This window comes from Pistacia vera, unplaced genomic scaffold (genome assembly GCF_008641045.1).
Source record: "Pistacia vera cultivar Batoury unplaced genomic scaffold, PisVer_v2 Contig40, whole genome shotgun sequence".
NCBI classification, from domain to species: domain Eukaryota; kingdom Viridiplantae; phylum Streptophyta; class Magnoliopsida; order Sapindales; family Anacardiaceae; genus Pistacia; species Pistacia vera.
In genome coordinates this window covers 3091168-3109840 of record NW_022196224.1, presented here as the reverse complement: position 1 = coordinate 3109840, position 18673 = coordinate 3091168, and positions in this window count along the sequence as shown.

The window sequence follows — 18673 nt, the reverse complement described above, 5'->3', positions numbered from 1 at the left end:
TCATATTTTGTGGAAGATTACAACAATTGATAACAAATAAATAGCAAAAATGCAAGGCTATAGATAATCTTTCAATCTCAATCTCTATTCTCGAAACATGAATAACATTAATTAATGTTCATAGATCCCATTTGGCTAAATTTAATAAAGTATTGGTTGATGATACATTTTATAAATGTTATTATAAAATTATCGNAGACTATTATTAGAGGTGCGCCACGAGGCAGCAAAGTCGGATTTGATGTTCATTAGAGACTATACTTCCAATAATAGATGGAATCAATTAGAAGAGAAAACAAATTTATAGCTATAAGACTTTTCTATTCTAATTTTTCAACGCATCATATTCTACGAGAGAATTAATGAAATATGAGATAGAATCTTGAACTTTTCTCTCAATGTTTTGACATGCTAATTATTTCAATTAATTTCTCTTATTCAATGGTAGTAGATAGATCTTTATGTATTTATCTAACATTCGTTTGTTTCTTATCGATTAAATTTTCTATCTTCTCCTCTTTGTTTTTATGTTAATCCTATGAACCACAAATTTTATGACCACAAATTTTATGAGATAATTTTAATCATGTTTAATCATGATGCTTAAGCCAAGTTAATTTCAAGGGAATCCATGAATTTTAATGTTAAATATTTATAATCAGTGTTTGCTTATTAATTAAAATTTTCTTACGTCAATCGAGAACACAACTACTTTTATAATTTCAATAATGCTTAATCAAAATGATTACTATTCATTAATCTTCTTTATAAAAATGTTATTTAAGTGCGAAACATTTAACTTTAAGCATGCATAAACTGATTACTTACATTAAAAGAAAGAAAGACCACAAGAAATTGAAATTATAACAAGATTTCAACAACAATTTTGTTGATAAACAACTTGACCTAAAAGCTTAAGCTGAAAAAGGTATTGAGCTCTGTAAGAGGCATCTTCACGTGTTACATAAACCAAGGCCAAACTCAGACAGAAAGACCAGCCCAAATATAGCAAGATGTAATACATGAGAGATTCAAATCATGACCTCTACTTTAATATCTGTTGTGTGTGATTTTTGTCGTAAGCTCGAAAGTCTCGGTAGCCCGAAAATTAGTAGATCGACGTGATCTCAAGGTCATGGAATCTTTAAGTCTAACTCAGCATAACCTCATTGCAACCGTCCAATACAGCTGTTTGACAGACTGAGGGAGGGATAAGAATGAATCAGTATTTCCGTGATCCCAGCACGCAATCACTACAATCACGAAATCGCTTACCAAGTCTGATGGCAATCCCATATTTCTCTCTACTTCCTTTGGTGTAAACTTGTATAAATACCCCTTCCAAATATGAGAAAGGGGTTAGCAAATTCCAAATATGAGACTCATGGGCGTTAAGTTAGAAGACAAGTTGATTCCAGGACGCGACATGGGAAAGAGGCCATAGGGGAACAAGTTAATAATGGTCGTCAGGGGGAATCTCGCACTTAGTGACTTAGTACATAAAAGAAACAAAAAATGAAACATAATTCATAGATCACTTAAACCCTCTCAAGTCCTCGCTTAAAATTAAGAAGGAATATCATACAAATACCATGGAACAACGTTTAATCCTATTCATTGGGATTATGTAAATATTCCATTCCGAAAATAGAAAGTGAAACAATTAGATCTTTTTTGAAGATTGGTACTAATTCATGATCTAACATGTGCAAAGCGAAAACGTCATTCTCGATTCTATGAGAAATTTTATGAAAGCATCCAATAGAATCATGAAAAGTCTAAGTGAAACAAACATAATCATATGAGATATGGATATTCATTCAAAACAGACAATAAAAATGAATATATGTGTGCATAAATTTTAATCGGGCAAGCATACAGATGATATTCTTCATATTCTTCCTCAAACATTTTCCACAAGCATGAGATGCAAGGCCATTGCTGTTTCAATACACAAACTCTATAGTGCTCTAGTGGTACATCTTTCTGCATTAGGATTTTCATCTATGACAAATAGTAAAATGGATTCTCCGCTAGAATAGAATAAATAAGTACAGAAAAGCAAAGAACCTAACAGTTGCACTGTGAGTATGCAATGTTATTTTAGACCAAGAATAGACCACCAACCCATAATAGTTTTCATCATCTTGTTGGGTCCTATACCATTGGTCATTTGTCACATAAAAAGGAACTTGATCGCCATCTAATTGACTAAAATTTCTCTAAATCGTGTGGTAAGGTATTGAGGCTATCCTCATCACAAATTGGATGAAATAAGTGTTCCATAGGGAACATATTAGAACTTTACCCTTTTTGAATAAAATGGGTATAAACTTGACATATCTAGAAGAAAATTTACAAGAAGGGTACTGATATATATTTTTCGTCCTCAAACAGGTATCGTTTGTCATAATTGTGTTTACAGAAACATATTAAGGCAAAACCTTATGTTTTTTTATAAGAAAGAGAAGTTCGTTAATTACTTTGCTATTCTAGTTAACATGTAACATGTAACCTCAGGAACAAACCTCACTTCTTAAAAATCATTTCTCTGAACTCATTATTTGACTTCAGCTTCTCATCTTCCACTTCCCCGGCTTTTGAATTTGTCGAGGGGACACCAAGTGGTCTGACGTTCCTTGGCATTGCAAATGTGTTCCTCCCCTTCAACTGAATGTTATCACTACGTTTATTAGTAGCAGAGTGTGGCGCTCTAGACTCCTTGAAATTCTGATTACTACTTTGTGCTGCCATTTAACCCAAAGGAGTAAGAAAATAAAATGTAGAAGTGGGAAACACAAACATGCAAATGTCTATAGACTGCATTGGACACAAACAAACACACACAAGTAATAACAAAGATAAAACATAATTCCACTTAGCCTCTCATGTTCTCCAGAGGTCCCATGACTAGCAGAATCCTTTCTCTGTTGCTTCGGATTTGATCTTGCAATTCTTATCTTCTTCCCGAGAAACAATTGTTTGTTCTTTCCTACAACTGCAGCAAGGTGTGCATCATCGACAAAATCCACATATGCCAAACCCTTCAAAAATCGATCAGAGGATATTATAAATTAATATGCAATGGTCCCAAACAGATTCTCTACAGTTAAAGGCAAGCTGGAATATGGGTAAATCTGTATGGGACTATGGTTGAGTCTCCTAAGCATATCACTTGCTATCAAAATGAAAAAAATATGCTCTTAGAGAGTTAGACTCTTTGTACTTAGAAAATTCAGCAATTTTACCATAATTATGGAATTCAACCCTTCTACATGTTTATTTGAGACTGCCTAATCGTCTCTAAAAAGGACATTCATCTTAAAACCAAAAGCGTAAGAACTAAATGATTTATTGACTGCATGAAAGGAAGAAATCAAATTGAAGTTTCAGCAAGCACCCTTGAGAAATTTGATCAAAGAGAATATACTACATTTAGCAGTTTCAATCTCCATGAAGCATCAGCCATGCTGATCTCCCAGTCTCATTAAAATTAGTTTCTTAAGGCTAATTTCGATGGTACAGTCCACATTATGCATACATATGTTGAAGTTTAAAGGTCAGGCAATGTTAAATAAGGATTTGACTGTCAGACTGATGTGCACATGGACGGTCTAGTGGATAGCTTCCCCTTTTTCATTTGAAGAATGACAGAAAGAGAGTCATACCCTTGACTTTCCAGTGAACTTGTCTTGCAGAATTCGAATAGATTCAACCCCACCAACATTGTTAAAGAATTTTTTCAGATCTTTAGAAGTGCAAGAGAATCTCTACTTGCCCTGAAGTTAAGGTTTGATAAAAATGCAGTGCAGTATATCCTTTGGCTCTTCCAGTGGTGGAGTCTTTGATGCGCTAGTCATTTGGATGTTTTTCAAACTTGGGTTTTTCTTCTACTTCGTTTTGTTCAGCTAAGTTATGTGCTCGTCCCTTTTCTTTCCCATGCACTTTGTTTGGGTTTTGGGCAGTATTTTTCTACCACTTAGCTAGAGACTGTTCGTCATCATGTTCAAATCTGTTTTTCTCTTTCCATTAACACTTTTCTTATGTGACTTCTCTTTCTGATCTATTAGTTCAGGAATAGATTTGGCTACCTACTGTAACCTAAATAATTGTAGCTCTTCCAAGCGGGGTGTAACCTGAGAAAGGGAACAAAGACAAGCATCTTTACGCATTGAGTTAAAATAACAAGGATTGCACACATTCAATAAATACTAAAAANCCGGCCACCACCGCCGGAGGGTGGCCGGAGTCGCCGTAACAAAAACATTAAAAATATTTAGGGGTATTTAATTGAATTAACAAATTTAGGGGGTCTAAAAAACATTGAATAAAGTTGAATAATATTGTGAGTTTTTTGGTATTTTACTGTTTAACTTTTTTGGGAATACTAAAAGTAGTATTCCCAAAATCCAACCAAACGAAGCCTATAAATTCAAAGATTGAAAGGATGCGCGCGCGCGCGACTATCAGATTCATCGTTGGCGGTAGCAACAAAAAATGGCAGAAATACATCAAATATTATAAGCAAAAGAATCCACCGGTTCGACCTTTGGAGTTATGTATGTACATGTCTATCCGTTAGAACTCCACCTACTTGATGTTGGAAAAAATTTTGCCAACCACAAGACAAATTACAGATTTCGTCAACCGGAAGAATCAGCAAGAAGTTGTCAGCTATGATGATTGGACGGTTTGTGAACTTTTTTATTCATTTCTTAAAGTTTTTTTTTATGAATACATTAATACATTAAGTGGCATTTATTATTTTACTATTAGCATTAGATATTTTACTTCAAATTTCTAAAACTTTTGTTAAATATAGATACAATGACGTTTTAATAGAAATTGTTTCAAAGATGGAAAAAAATACGAGAAATATTAGCTACATATTCCATTCTTATATGGATTATGTCTTGTTGTAGATCTTGGGTTTAAATTACACGTAGTTAATTGTATAGTTATTGAGATAAGCCAACATTTATGACATGATTATACATATTATTTAATTAACTTTAAGCAAAAATTGGAAAGCTTTTTTTCTTTATATTAGAGCAGGTACAATGGAATTGGAGTGTCCAGCAGAGATGACTAACATGACCCTGATGAAGACAACTATCAAGAATCGAGCATGTGGATGTATATGGAACATGGCGACGGAAGTAACAGCTCCAACACGTACATACATGAACCAAATGAGTTGAATTACTACCTACAAATGGACATGTCTTACATGACGAAAAAGGAGAAACGTGAGATGCATGTGCTTCAATGGTGGAAACAACATCAAAGTCGATTCCCCGTTGTAGCCCAAATGGCACATGACATTTTATCTGTGCCGGTTTCTACAATTGCATCCGAGTTATCATTTTCAACGAATGGCTGGATTGTTGAAGATAGAATATGCTCTTTAACCAATGAGATGATTGAAGTGATAACGTGTTTACAAGATTGGACTCATACAGAGAAAAGACTACAACAACACCTTGAAGATCCTGAACTACTCGAACTCTTCAGGAACCTAGATTTGAACAATGTAAATATTGTTGACAATAAATAATTTAATAAAAACAAATTTATTTAATTGTTTATTTATGAAGTATGAATATTACATATATGTTAAAATTAATCAATTAAATTATCTCTTTAATGTTTAAATTTAAATCCCCATATTTATAAATAATTAATCATTAATTAATTAATTAATTTATTTATTGTTTTTTTAAATTAATTAAAAATTTACTAATCTCTATGGTGGATATAAATTTTTCAAACCCCTAAAAATTACATAAACCTTTATATATAATTTTTTTTTTTTACCCAAATATAAAAAAATATATAAAAAAAATTGGAATGATGAAAAATATTTTTTCAGGCCCATAAAACCGGTCCTATTGGCCCATGATCAATCTTAGGGATTGATTCGGGACCTAAAATTTCTAATGGACCTGAGTCCCAGCCCATGGGCAACTGCTCCCAAATGGGATCGGTCCCAATGGGCTTCGACCGGTCCCTTCAGCATCTTTGTCATAGTTTCTGTAGAATCTCTTCAATTATTGCTAAGAGATACCACAGCAGAGATCTTTAATGTTTTATGATACTGAAATTGACAACTCAAATCAAGGATTGCTGAACAATAATATCATTCATTAAATAAAATATCATTATTCTTCTTCTCCACTAGGGTGGGGTTTGTATATTCCAGTATTTATATTATTCATTATCTATAAATATGTGTTTATGAATTTTGAATTGTTCAAATGTCATTGACTTATGCGTGGGATAAGTTATATATTGGGGTCTTTAGTTAAATTAGTAAATTTAAAGGTTTTTTTATAAATTTTTAAAATTTACCTCGTAATACTCCTCTATTCAACTATCCAATATTATTCTCAAAATCCTATAAAAAATAATAAAACAAACGGACCCATTATTCTTCTTCTCCACTAGGGAGGGGTTTGTATATTCAAGTATTTATATTATTCATTATCTATAAATATGTGCTGTACCCATATTTAAGAATTTTGAATTGTTCAAATGTCATTGTCTTATGCGTGGGATAAGTTGTAATAATTTCTTTCTTAACTAGTATACTCAGAAATTATATTATGAAAAACATACGTATATATAATATGAAAAATAATGGGCCCAAAATTTTTCTTTATTTAACATATAATTCTTTACTTATAAAATATTATTCTGTACATAGCAAAATAACATATACAAAAACTTTGATAACGGTGGACAGTAATGTCATGTCTCTCTGCTTCTTGACGTCCATCCTACTGCTTCTCACCTATTTCCTGCAAAACAAGGAAAAACAATGGGGTGAGTGCTAATTGCTCAGTAAGTAAATCCTCTACTCTTACATCTCCACAACTTACTCGTGAGTTCTTTCCTTACTCTATTCTTTTTCTTCTTCATTCTCACTTGTTCTTTCTCTTTTCTTTCATTGTTTCTACTTCTCAGAGTTCTTCCATTCTAACTTTCTTTGTTCTTTCTTTCTAATTCTCTCTATTCTTTTAGATTCTCACTATTATTTCTTTATTTCTTATTCTCACTAACCATGATGGAAATCATGGTAACATGCATGGATGAGATTCACATGCAGTAATGCAAAGAAATGCATTTTCTTTTCTTATTATGTTTCTTTTCTTTCTCTATGTTTCTTTCTTGCTCTCTCTTTTCTTTTCTTTTCTTGCTTGCTCATGCTTTCTCATTCTTTGTCATTCTTCTTCTTCTTTCTCATTCTTTCTTATTCTTTGTCAATCGAACTCGGTTGATGCATGGATTCGAAACTTTGGTCATGTGAGTGAGTACAGTCCTCATCTATATGCACTTTTGCGGACTGTACAAATTCTTTTTTCTTTTTAGGCCACTCAATTAAGGCGGCGTGCATGTATGAACTTCTTATTGGTACAACCCTCATCCACATACACTCTTACGGGCCGTATAGATTCTTCTTCTTCTTAGGCTGCTCACTTAAGGCGGTATGTATGTGGGAATTTCTTCTTTTTGTCACCCACGGGTTCCCCATCGCAACAACCTATTCTTTTCTTTTTATTTCCTTAGTGCTTTTCTTTCTTTCTCTTTATTCTTAACATTCTTTATTCTTTCTTTAAAGTCTTATACATATGCAAATATATGCATGTGGATGGCTCATGCTTATAATTCTTTCTAAGTGCAAACATGTAACGCAAATATGTAATGTAAGGTTTTCTCTACTCATACATGTACTTCTCTTAGACTTTTCATCAAACAACATGTATGCATACCCAAATACTATCTTTGGTAAATTTCTACTTCTTTCTTAAACCATCAATTCTTGGAGTAAAACTCCTCTATAACAAAGTTAAACCTGGCCAGGAAACACACTTCAAATATTCTACTCAAATTCTTTCTAAATTCAACCAAACCACACCTGGTCACCATAATATCAACTCCACTTCTCATGGCTAAAATATACCCATCAAAAGCCTTCTACTCATCAAAAACATCATTCTCAACAATCAATCTCAAAATCATAAGCATATACATGCATATAAAATCTCTACACAAATTGATTACTTGAAGCTTAGCTTGGGTTGGATTTACTTACCTTGTGCTTGAGTAAGTCCACAAGAATCTCTCTATCTTTGGTAGACTTGTTCTTTCTCTCAAACCCTAAGCATAAACTTTATAAGAATTCAATACTCACACAAATCAATCTCATATCTATAATAAGAATCCTTACCTTTTGATGCTTAGGATCAAATCTCTATCAAAATCCAACCAAAAACCCTTAAATCTTCCTTGGGAATTTGATGAAAAGATGAGAGAAATGGAGAGTGAAAGTGGTGTGTGGGGTGTAGAGAATGGGAGGGTTTGTACAACTAAACCCTTAATATCTCATATAAATATACATTCTTTCCCATTTTGCCCTTACACTTTCTTGGAAATTCCATCTTTGCCTTTTAATTCTTTACAACTACATCCCCATTTCTAATGCATTCTCTATATAATTTTCTTACTTTTCACTCTCTACTTTTCATGTTAATTAGGGGTAGAATGATCACTTTACCCTTATGGAAAAATCCTCTAGAAACTTCCCAAGAAATTCAGCCAGCTCTTCACCTCGACGAAAAATTACAGAGTGTACGTCGCTGCGGCGAGGCTTATTCTTCACCCTGGCGAAGTCTGTAATTCTCTAATTTCGCCAATCCTTCACCAAATTCAAGGCAATCCAGCATTATTCACAATATACAAACTCACCTAAGGACAAATGAAAAACATTAAGGACCAATAGACATATATAAATGACATACCTCAAAGTGGACGTTACATAAGTTATATTCATGGCTTAAGGATAGTATTTATTTAACTTTTTTTTTTCCTTTTTTTAATCATCCTTTTGTTGCGTAGGAAATAAATATAAGGGAGTTTATTATATTTCTTTGTAATGTTAATGTATAAGGGACTTGTGCCTGGATAGTTAGAGAGACGCAAGGTTGAAAGCATTCTTTCGGTTTTGAGCTCGAATTGTACCAAGTGATGGTCAATTATCATATCTAAAAGCAGTTTAATTATATTAAACTAGATGGCACGCCCACACGTTGCGCGGGTTTTTTATTATATTGTTTTTATTTTATTATCGAATTTTTATCTTTTAAGAAATTGTAAACGATTATTGTTTCACACAAAAAATATGTCAAATATTGATTATAATAGAACATTTTGTTATTGTTCTTTTTTTTTTTTTTAATCGGGTTTTTATGTTTAAAGATTGTTGAGAATCGTTATATGATTGGCATTTAGGATGTCGTTAATTGGTCCCTGTGTTTGCTGCTTATTGGTGTTGATAAAATATGGATGATTCACATGCATTCAATTAATGTATGCAGTACAGATCTTTCACATTCCTCTTTTAATTTGATAAAATGCAAGTGATAGAAGATTGAAATGGTCAGTTTGTAATTCAGCAGAAATTGAATTAATTTAATTCAATATATAGAAGTTGAAAGTCCTACAACTTATGAAAATGGTTTGACACAAATAAATAAATTAATTGAAAAACGAAATAATACTGGAGCATTTTAGAACATTTTAGTGATAGGAATATATTCCCTTTTCAAAGCAAAAGAAGAGTTGCAACACTTTTCTTACAACAATTTGGTACATAATAATATAATTGAAATGGCAATTTTGCTCTTCTTAAAATTAGTAGTTTCTGCATGGAATATAACCATTGCTTTGAGGTCCAACAGTTAATCTTTCACCATTTTAAAACGCTGCCTAGCACCATGAAATGAGCAAAAGTAAAATAAAATAAAACTTGTCATCCTTCATCATCCAACATAAACTTTATTCGCCACAAAACACAAACTATTATTGGCTACAAAGTCCACAACAAAAACATGTATAACCTATCTAAGAATATAAGTTTGCAACTTTTTTATAATAAAATATGCTTCATTGATAAACACTTTGCAATATAACATTGTTTATAAGACATAGAAAAACAAAATAAATGGACAATATTTTTTTTTTTAAATGGTTCATACTATGTTTACGCCAAAAAAGAAGTGTTCATTAAATTATTTCGAATGTCACCCCCATCAATGTTCACTGTGACCATCACTGCCAAAGGTTGGCTGCATAATAAAGGAATCAAAACTGATCAATTTACGTTCAGAAATAAATCAGTAATAATATGAAATTCCATAAACAAACAATGGTTTAAAGTAAGCACTTGTGAGTGGGGCAATGGCTGGCTACACTTGGAATGACCACTTTCGGTTGCTCAACATGTGGTGTATAGGTTGTTGTTGTAGGTGGAACAACTCTTAATCAAGCACAAAGAGAAAGATGGGAACTATAGTTTCAAGCTCCATGAATATATCAAAAACTGATAATGAAACATGCATCATTGATTCTCGAAAGAGCTTGATGTTGGAGCTTAGTTCGTCCTCAAGTCAAGAGGCTAGTCAAATTAGCCAAATATGAATATGAATATCCAAGAATTTGTCAAATATCAACATATGATTTAATCCAAACTTAAGTTCTACGCAAAAGTTCACTAAAAACTTAAAAATTTCTATTTGAAAAACTCATTCTGCAAGAAGTTTGAGTTTATACTCAAAAAAATAATGGGTTACTAAATTTAGTCTGGTTGTATAAAAGCACCAAGAAAAAAAACATNAGAAATTTTTGGGAGTGTGTTTGCCGTGTAGGTATGGTGATGCTACAAGAGAGATTTTCTCTCATTTTTGGATGGTTGAGAAACAAATTGAATGATAATTAAATTAGGGGTTTGTTTATGCACAAGTATTGTTTGATGAAATGCCTAAGAGAAGTATAAGTTTGAGTAGAAACCTTACTTTTATGCAACATTGCATATGTGCATTTCATAAGTGCATTTAAGTAAGAAATTTTAAGCATGAGCCAATTATATGCATATAATTGTGTATGTGTAGAAACTTAAGGAAGAATAAAAGAATAAAGAATAAAGAAAGAAAGAATAAAACGCTAAGAATGAAGAGAAAGGAAGAATAAGCATTAAAGAATTAAGGAGTGTTAAAGAAGAGAAAAGAATAGGTTGTTGTGATGGGGAACCGTGAGTGTTAAGAAAAAATTCCCACATACACGCCACCTTAATTGAGTGGCATAAGAAGAAGAAGAATTGTATGACCCGTAAGAGTGTATGTGGATGAGGATTGTACCAAGAAGAATTCCTACATGCATGCCACCTTAATTGAGTGGCCTAAGAAGAAAGAAGAAAGAAGAAGTTGTACGGTCCGCAAGAGTGCATGTAGATGAGGACTGTACTCACTCACATGGCCAAGGTTCCAAATCCATGCATCAACCGAGTCCGATCAGCAAAGAATAAGAAAAGAAAGAATAAGAGAGAATAAGAAAGAATGAGAAAAGAAAGAATAAGAAAGAATAAGAATGAGAAAGAGTAAGAATAAGAAAGAATGAGAAGGCTTGAACAAGCAAAGAAGAAGAAAAGGAAAGAAAAACAAGAAAGAAAAGAAAAGAAAAGGAAGATAAGAAAAGAATAGAAAGAAGAAATAAAATGCATTATTGCATATACATTCCATTCATGCATATTACCATGAATTCCATCATGGTTAGAAAAAATAGAAAGAGTAGAAAGAATAGAAAGAGTAAGGAAGAAAAAACAGAAAGAAAGAAAAGAACAGTGAGAATGAGAAACATAGAATGAAAAGAGAAAGAATTAAGGAAGAAAGAAAGAAGAGGAGAATTAAGTAAGGAAAGAACCAAAGAAGGAGAAGAGTTAAGGGACTTGCTTACTAAGCATTTTTATGCTCATCCCGTTGTTTTTCCATGTTTTTGTAGGAAACAGGTGAGCAGCGGTCGGAGGGACGTTGACAAGCGGAGAGGATTGGCATTACTGTCCACCGTTGCTAAGTTTTTGTGCTTGTTATTTTGATATATGTAAAGAATTATGTTTTGTAAGTAAAGAAAAATTTGGGCCCAACTATTTTCATATACTAAGTATGTATGTTTTATTGTATATTTTATAAAGAATACTAGTAGAAAGAAGTCATTACATTTACTCAATTAAGCCGTCATTTGAGCTAAGGCTTAGTAGATAGAAGTCACATAAGCTTGAATTCAACATCATTTTCATCATTTAAACCCTAAAAGAAAATTTCGCTAAGAATTGATATGAATATGATGAATAACAACAATTTCATGGCAAAAATTGGAACATGCTCATGGATTTCAAAGCAATAAAATATTAACATCCTCCAGGCTGCGACATAAACCTCATAATATACAAAAATCATACATTGCGACATAAACCTCATAATATATTGGTTTGGTAAATTATAATATTCTAATCAAAAAAATTTTGGGCCATGTATTATTATTTTGTGAAATTCACAAAGTAATAATAGATATATTTAATTATTAGACTCCCTTGTATAAATCATTTTTCTATAAATTTAATACAAACATTAGAAAGTATTATAAAAGTAAATATCATAAATTTGGATACATTACTTAAAATCATAATTTAAACTCTAATTTTATATACAACATCTCGCAAAGGGAACAAAAAAAAAAAAAACATAAAATTCTCAAAAAAGTAGGGCGGGGCTCCACGAGGTGATAATCCGAGGATTATGCTATTTGATTTAAGCTTTTAGGCCGGATTTTAGATACTTCTCAGTCTATTTTTGCCTGAATTGATACTTAATTCCTTACATTTCGTGTTTAAGGTTAAAATGGAAATTTTGAGCTAATAAAGGCAGATTTGGAGTTTTTGGACTCAGAAGCAAGCGGAGGGCAATTCTACGAATCAAAAGAACAAACCAAAGAAGAAACTTTGATTCTTTGCAAAAGCAAAAGTGGCGTGAGAGTGAGAGTTGTTTAAGGGTTGGAAGAGTTTTTCTCTTTTCAATGAAAAATAATCAAAATGAATAAAAGAATTCACACTATTTTCAATTAACACTTTTCTTTATAGTCCAATTTAGTTGCCCTATTCCATATGGAATGGGCTTAGCTCCAACCCAAAACCCCCCAAATTGCCAAACACTCCCATTAGATATTTTATTTAATTCATCATTATCTCAATTAAAATCAATTAATATATATTTAATATATATATTAACATTTAACAATAATGATATATTTAATATATGCGAACATATTTTAAACGAATTTCACTTATTTAATTTTTCTAACAAATTAATAAAGCCTACGACCTCAGCAAATTTAATTGCACTGTGAAATTACCAAATACCCTTTCACCCAAAAAAACAATGCCCTTCTTTCTTCCTGAGTCTTAAATTATCTTCTATGTGTGTGACCCATAGGCTCCTCATCATACCAGTAGTGTATAGTATCGTGATTAACACCAATTAATCTTCTCACTTATACACAGACCAAGATTGGCCCCTAGCGAGGCATCATGGCCACCCGATAGATTCAGATTCAACAAAGTAGCTACCTGTCACAAATGGTTACCGTACAATACGATCCTTTCATCATACGTTATCTCGACGAGATGAAGGCATAGAATAGTGTCAACCTTCGGTTACTCTAGATATTATGTATTCGTTTCTGGACCAATGACCTGTATTATAATCCGGATAGAGCAACAACTCAATCCCACTGTGCCACAGTTTTAGTGTCATCGCCATATACTGACTTACGCCATGAGATAACTTCTCCCGTTCCTGGGAGTGTGATGAATCCTCTGTCAATCCACCATAGTTTTGATACACTCCTCGATGCAGCCAATCACCACCGTATTGACAGCTTTAAAAAGAACCGCGTTAGGCTAGTGTCAAACTGCACCAATCGGTGCACAACGCGCTCCGTGATCTCAAGTCAAGGATCAAATGCACCACCATTCGTTAGAGGATTTGTTCCATAGACACTGGGTTACCCATCCATAGTAATCCTCTGGTGGTCAGTCCAGTGAACTTGCTGCGGTGTAATCGCCTACAGCAAGCACCCATGTGTTGCACCAGGTTGTCACCAAACAACCTTGACAAGTGAGATCAGTCACTCCTTTCGACAGGGTCGTTCAACACTATGATAGCCTTACCGTATTATCTGGGCCCTTACTTCAATAAAATACGGGGCTACGGACGTTTCTAGAATGGCACCATATTGCTCATAGGTTCTCACTATCAAGATTTGAACACTTGATACCCCATCACAGTTCTACCATCTAAGGACATATATCATATTATTGCATAATAAGATTTACGCGATATAGGATAAATGCCTTTATTATTTGATATAAACATTATTACAAAGATTCAATTCTACATAATTGATGGCTCTAGGGCATCTACTCTACAGCATCTCATCCATGCATGTTACCATGATTTCCATCATGGTTAGTGAGAATAAAAAGAAAGAAAGAATAGTGAGAATAAAAAAGAATAGAGAGAATTAGGAGAAAGAACAGAGAAAGTTAGAATGGAAGAATTGTGAGAAGTAGAAACAGTGAAGAAAAGAGAAAGAACAAGTGAGAATGAAGAAAAACGAAGAGTAAGGAAGAACTCACTAAGTTGTGGGGATGTAAGAATAGAGGATTTACTATGAGCAATTAGTGCTCACCCCTTGTTTCTCCTTGTTTTGCAGGAAATGGGTGAGAATGGTCAGATGGACGTCGAAAGCAGAGAGACATGGCATTATTGTCCACCGTTATCAAGTTCTTGTATATTATTTTGCTATGTACAAAATAATATTTTATAAGTAAAGAATTATTTTTAAATAAGAAAATTTTGGGCCCATATTTTTCATATTAGATGTACGTATGTTTTCATAATATAATTTCCGAGTATACTAGTTAAGAAAGAAGTTATTCCATTTTTGGTACAGAGCAAGATTTTGGGATTTAACAATGTGCCACTCTCACCGCCACGACTTCTGTAGCCGACAGTTGTAAGTTAATTCTTTCCTTACTTAAAGTGTTATTTGAGTTTTAAGTATTGTTGTTGTAGATGAGGCTAGAACTTGAGCAAGTAGTAAGAAGATAATAGTGCGGGGAACCTTCTAACCCGCCAGACCCTACTTCCCCTACTCTTGAGTAACGAATTCAGGGTATTATATAGCAAGTATTAGTAGAAAGCTAGGAAGAGTTGAATCAGAAAGATTGAAACCTTGTTCGAGTACTGACCACCTGGAAGAAGAGAAAGGTTGGTACTGTCGATAGTACATAATCGGATTGACCGATATATGGCTCCCAAGTCAGCACTAGCCATCAGAATTTAAAGGTACAACGGACCCATTAGTAGCAAAGAATGGTTTAGGTCTGTGGAGCGCATGACAGCATTGTTTTCTATGACAATAGGAGAAGCCGGTATGCTAGTTTCTTGTTTTGAAGTGATGCCCGAATCGGGTGGGAATTGATGGAGTACTCATGATATATCTGGGATACTAAGGGAGAGTTCAGAAGATTTTTGAGGCTGAGTATAGAACAGTCGACCGAGTTCATGAGAAGATTCAAGAGTTTATCAGTTTGAAGCAAGGTCGAGTACAGTGAAAGACTATTCGGTGAATTTAATTCTCTTGCATGGTTTGCACTTGGTATAGTAAATACTCCAGAGCTGAGAAAGACAAGTTCGTTCATGGGCTGAAGCCAGAGATAGCCCGTTAATGTATGGCAGGAGCAGAGCCCCCTCAAACTTATAGTGAAGCTTTAGAGCGCTTTAAGGGCAGGATTTTTTAAACAAGCTCACCCTAGCGGACCAAGTGAACCATCTCTCGCTCCCAGAGAGAAAGAATTAATGTTGTGAGAAATGGGGAAATGAGGAATAAGAAGAAATTCCACGAAGATTGGCAGAGTAAACAGCCTAGAATAATGGAGTTTCCCCCATGTCCAAAGTGTGGGAAGACTCATCCAGGAGAGGGTCGAGAGATTGGGCCGTAATGTATGTTATAGATGTCGACAGCCGGGCATCTGATGAAAAATTGTAAGCTCTTCTTCCACCTGTAGCATAGACTTCTAGAGGTACTAATGCTAGGGTGTTTACAGTGGCACAAGGTGAAGCAGAGGCCAGTCCATCACTATTACTAGTCAGTTTTATTTCATGCAGTTCCTTATATGCTTTGATTGATTTTGGAGCCACTCATTCATTTATTACTCATGGGTGATAGAAAGATTAGGTTTGAAACCTGTTAAAGTAAGTGAACCCATTAAGATAGAGTTACCTGATGGGGTTAGTGTGGTGACCTATGAGACGCTTTCAGGAAAGTCCGTAATGATCCATGGAAGAGAGTTAGTAGTTGATTTAATAGTATTTGATATGCCGACTTTGATGTGTCTTGGGCATGGATTTCCTAGGGAGGTATGGAGTAGAAATTGATTTTCGGAAGAAGAAGCGAGATTTAACTTGATAATGGGGATAAGCTTAGTTTTGGAGAGGGCCATCATTGAGTATGTTGATTAGTAGCATAAAGGCTAGAAAGACGTTAAGAAAAGGGTGTTCTGGGTACATAACCCATGTGGTGCAAAGTAGTGATGTACCACAAGAGATTCAGAATGTGCTAGTGTCTGGGAATTTTTAGATGTTTTCCAAAAAGTTTACGGGTTTACCTCCGAAAGAGAAGTAGAGTTCAGTATTAACTAGTACCAAGGACACACCGATTTCTAAAGCCCCTATCGAAGGGCTCCAGTCAAGCTTTAGGAATTGAAGAAGAAACTCCAAGAGCTTTTAGATAAAGTTTTTATCAGACCTAGTCATTCTCCCTGGGGAGCTCTAATTTTATTTGTAAAGAAGAAAAGACGGATCATTATGAATGTGTATAGACTATAGAGCTAAATAAGGTGACAGTAAAGAATAAGTACCCGCCACCTATATAAATTACTTTTTGATCAGCTGAAATGTGCTGCAGTGTTTTCGAAGATGGTTTGAGGTCGGGTTACCATCAAGTAAGAATGGCAGAACAAGATATAGTTAAGGCTGCCTTTCGGACAAGATATGGGCATTATATTTGTGGTGATGCCTTTTGGTTAACCAATGCCCCAGCAGTCTTTATGGACTTAATGAACCGGGTGTTCCATGATTGCCTTGATTAGTTCATAGTGGTATTTTTGATAACATCCTAGTTTATTCTAAGTCAAGAGAAGAGCATGAAGACACTTAAGATTGTGGATGCAGCGATTGAGAGAAAAGAAGTTGTATGCCAAGTTTCTAAGTGTGAGTTCTGCTAATCATGTGATATTTCGGGCCATACTATCTCTAAAGAAGGGATATCAGTGGATCCCAGTAAAGTAAGGCAATCCTAGAATGGCAAAGGCCAAAGACAGTGAAGGAAGTCAGAAGTCTATTGGGACTAGCAGGTTACTATCGACAGTTTGTAGTAGGGTTTGCCCAGTTGGCTAAGCCATTGACAACCTTACCAAACTAGAACTCCTTTTATATGGTCAGATTCCTGTGAAGAGAGTTTTCAAGGTTGAAAAAAAGATTAACCACTGCTCCCGTTTTAGTGTTACCACAGGAGGGTATAGATTATGATATTTATATAGATGCCCACTGCAAGGACTTAGTGCTGTGTTATGCAGTTAGTAAGGGTAAAGCTTAGCATCTCCAATTGAAAGAGTACGAAACAAGATACCCTACACATGATCTAGAGTTGGAACGGTGGTCTTTGCATAAAGATTTGGAGTTACCTATATGGTGCCAAGAGTAATATCTAACCGACCATAAGAGTTTGAAGTATTTCTTTCTCGGCGGGAGCTGAATATGAGACAGAGGAGATGGTTGGAGCTGGTTAAAGATTATGACTGTGAGATTAATTATCACTAGGGAAAGCTATAGTAGTAGCGATGCCTTGGCAGAAAAGCTTACTTATCCCGACTCACAAGGCAGAAAGAATTAATAGAAAATTTGCAAAGAACAGATTGAGGTCATACTAGGAAGGATTGCCAGGTTAGGGTTCAGCCTACTTTACTAGAAGAAATCAGAGGAAAGCATTGCCGATGAGTGGTGTTAGAAAATAATTCAGCAAGTGCATAGGGCAAGATATCAGAGTTCCATCTGTTAGATGTTGTCCTCCGTTTTAGGAGTCGTTTGTGCATTCCTTAAGATGATGAGTTAAAGAAGAGAATTCTTACGAGGCTCATGACACACCATACGCTGCTCTCCTGGAGCAACAAAGATGTATCAAGCTTAAAGAAAGGCTATTGTGGCAAGGTATGAAGAGATATTGGAGCTTTTGTAGCTAAGTGTCTGGTTTGTCAACAGTGAAAGCAGAACACCAAAGCTGTGACGATTGCTTCAGCCACTTTATTCCTGAATGGAAATGGGAGAGTATCAATGGCTTTATTATAGGTCTCCCAAGAGTGCAGAAAGGGTATAATGCCTATGGGTGATAGTAGACTGACTGACTAAATCACCCATTTTCTTCTAGTAAAGGAAGCACTACTTCAGATCAATTGGCCCAGATATACATTAAAGAGATGGTGAGACTGTATGGAGTACCCAAGACAATAGTATCAGATAGAGATTCCAGATTTGTCTCAACTTTCTGGACTAGTTTTACTGAGGAACTTGGGTACCAAATTGGCTTTTATACCGCCTACCATCCTCAGACAGATGGCCAGACAGAGAGAACAAATCAAGTGCTTGAGGATATGTTAAGAGCTTGCTGTATGGATTACAGAATGTCCGGGCATGAGATGTTACCCTTGTGGAGTTTGCTTATA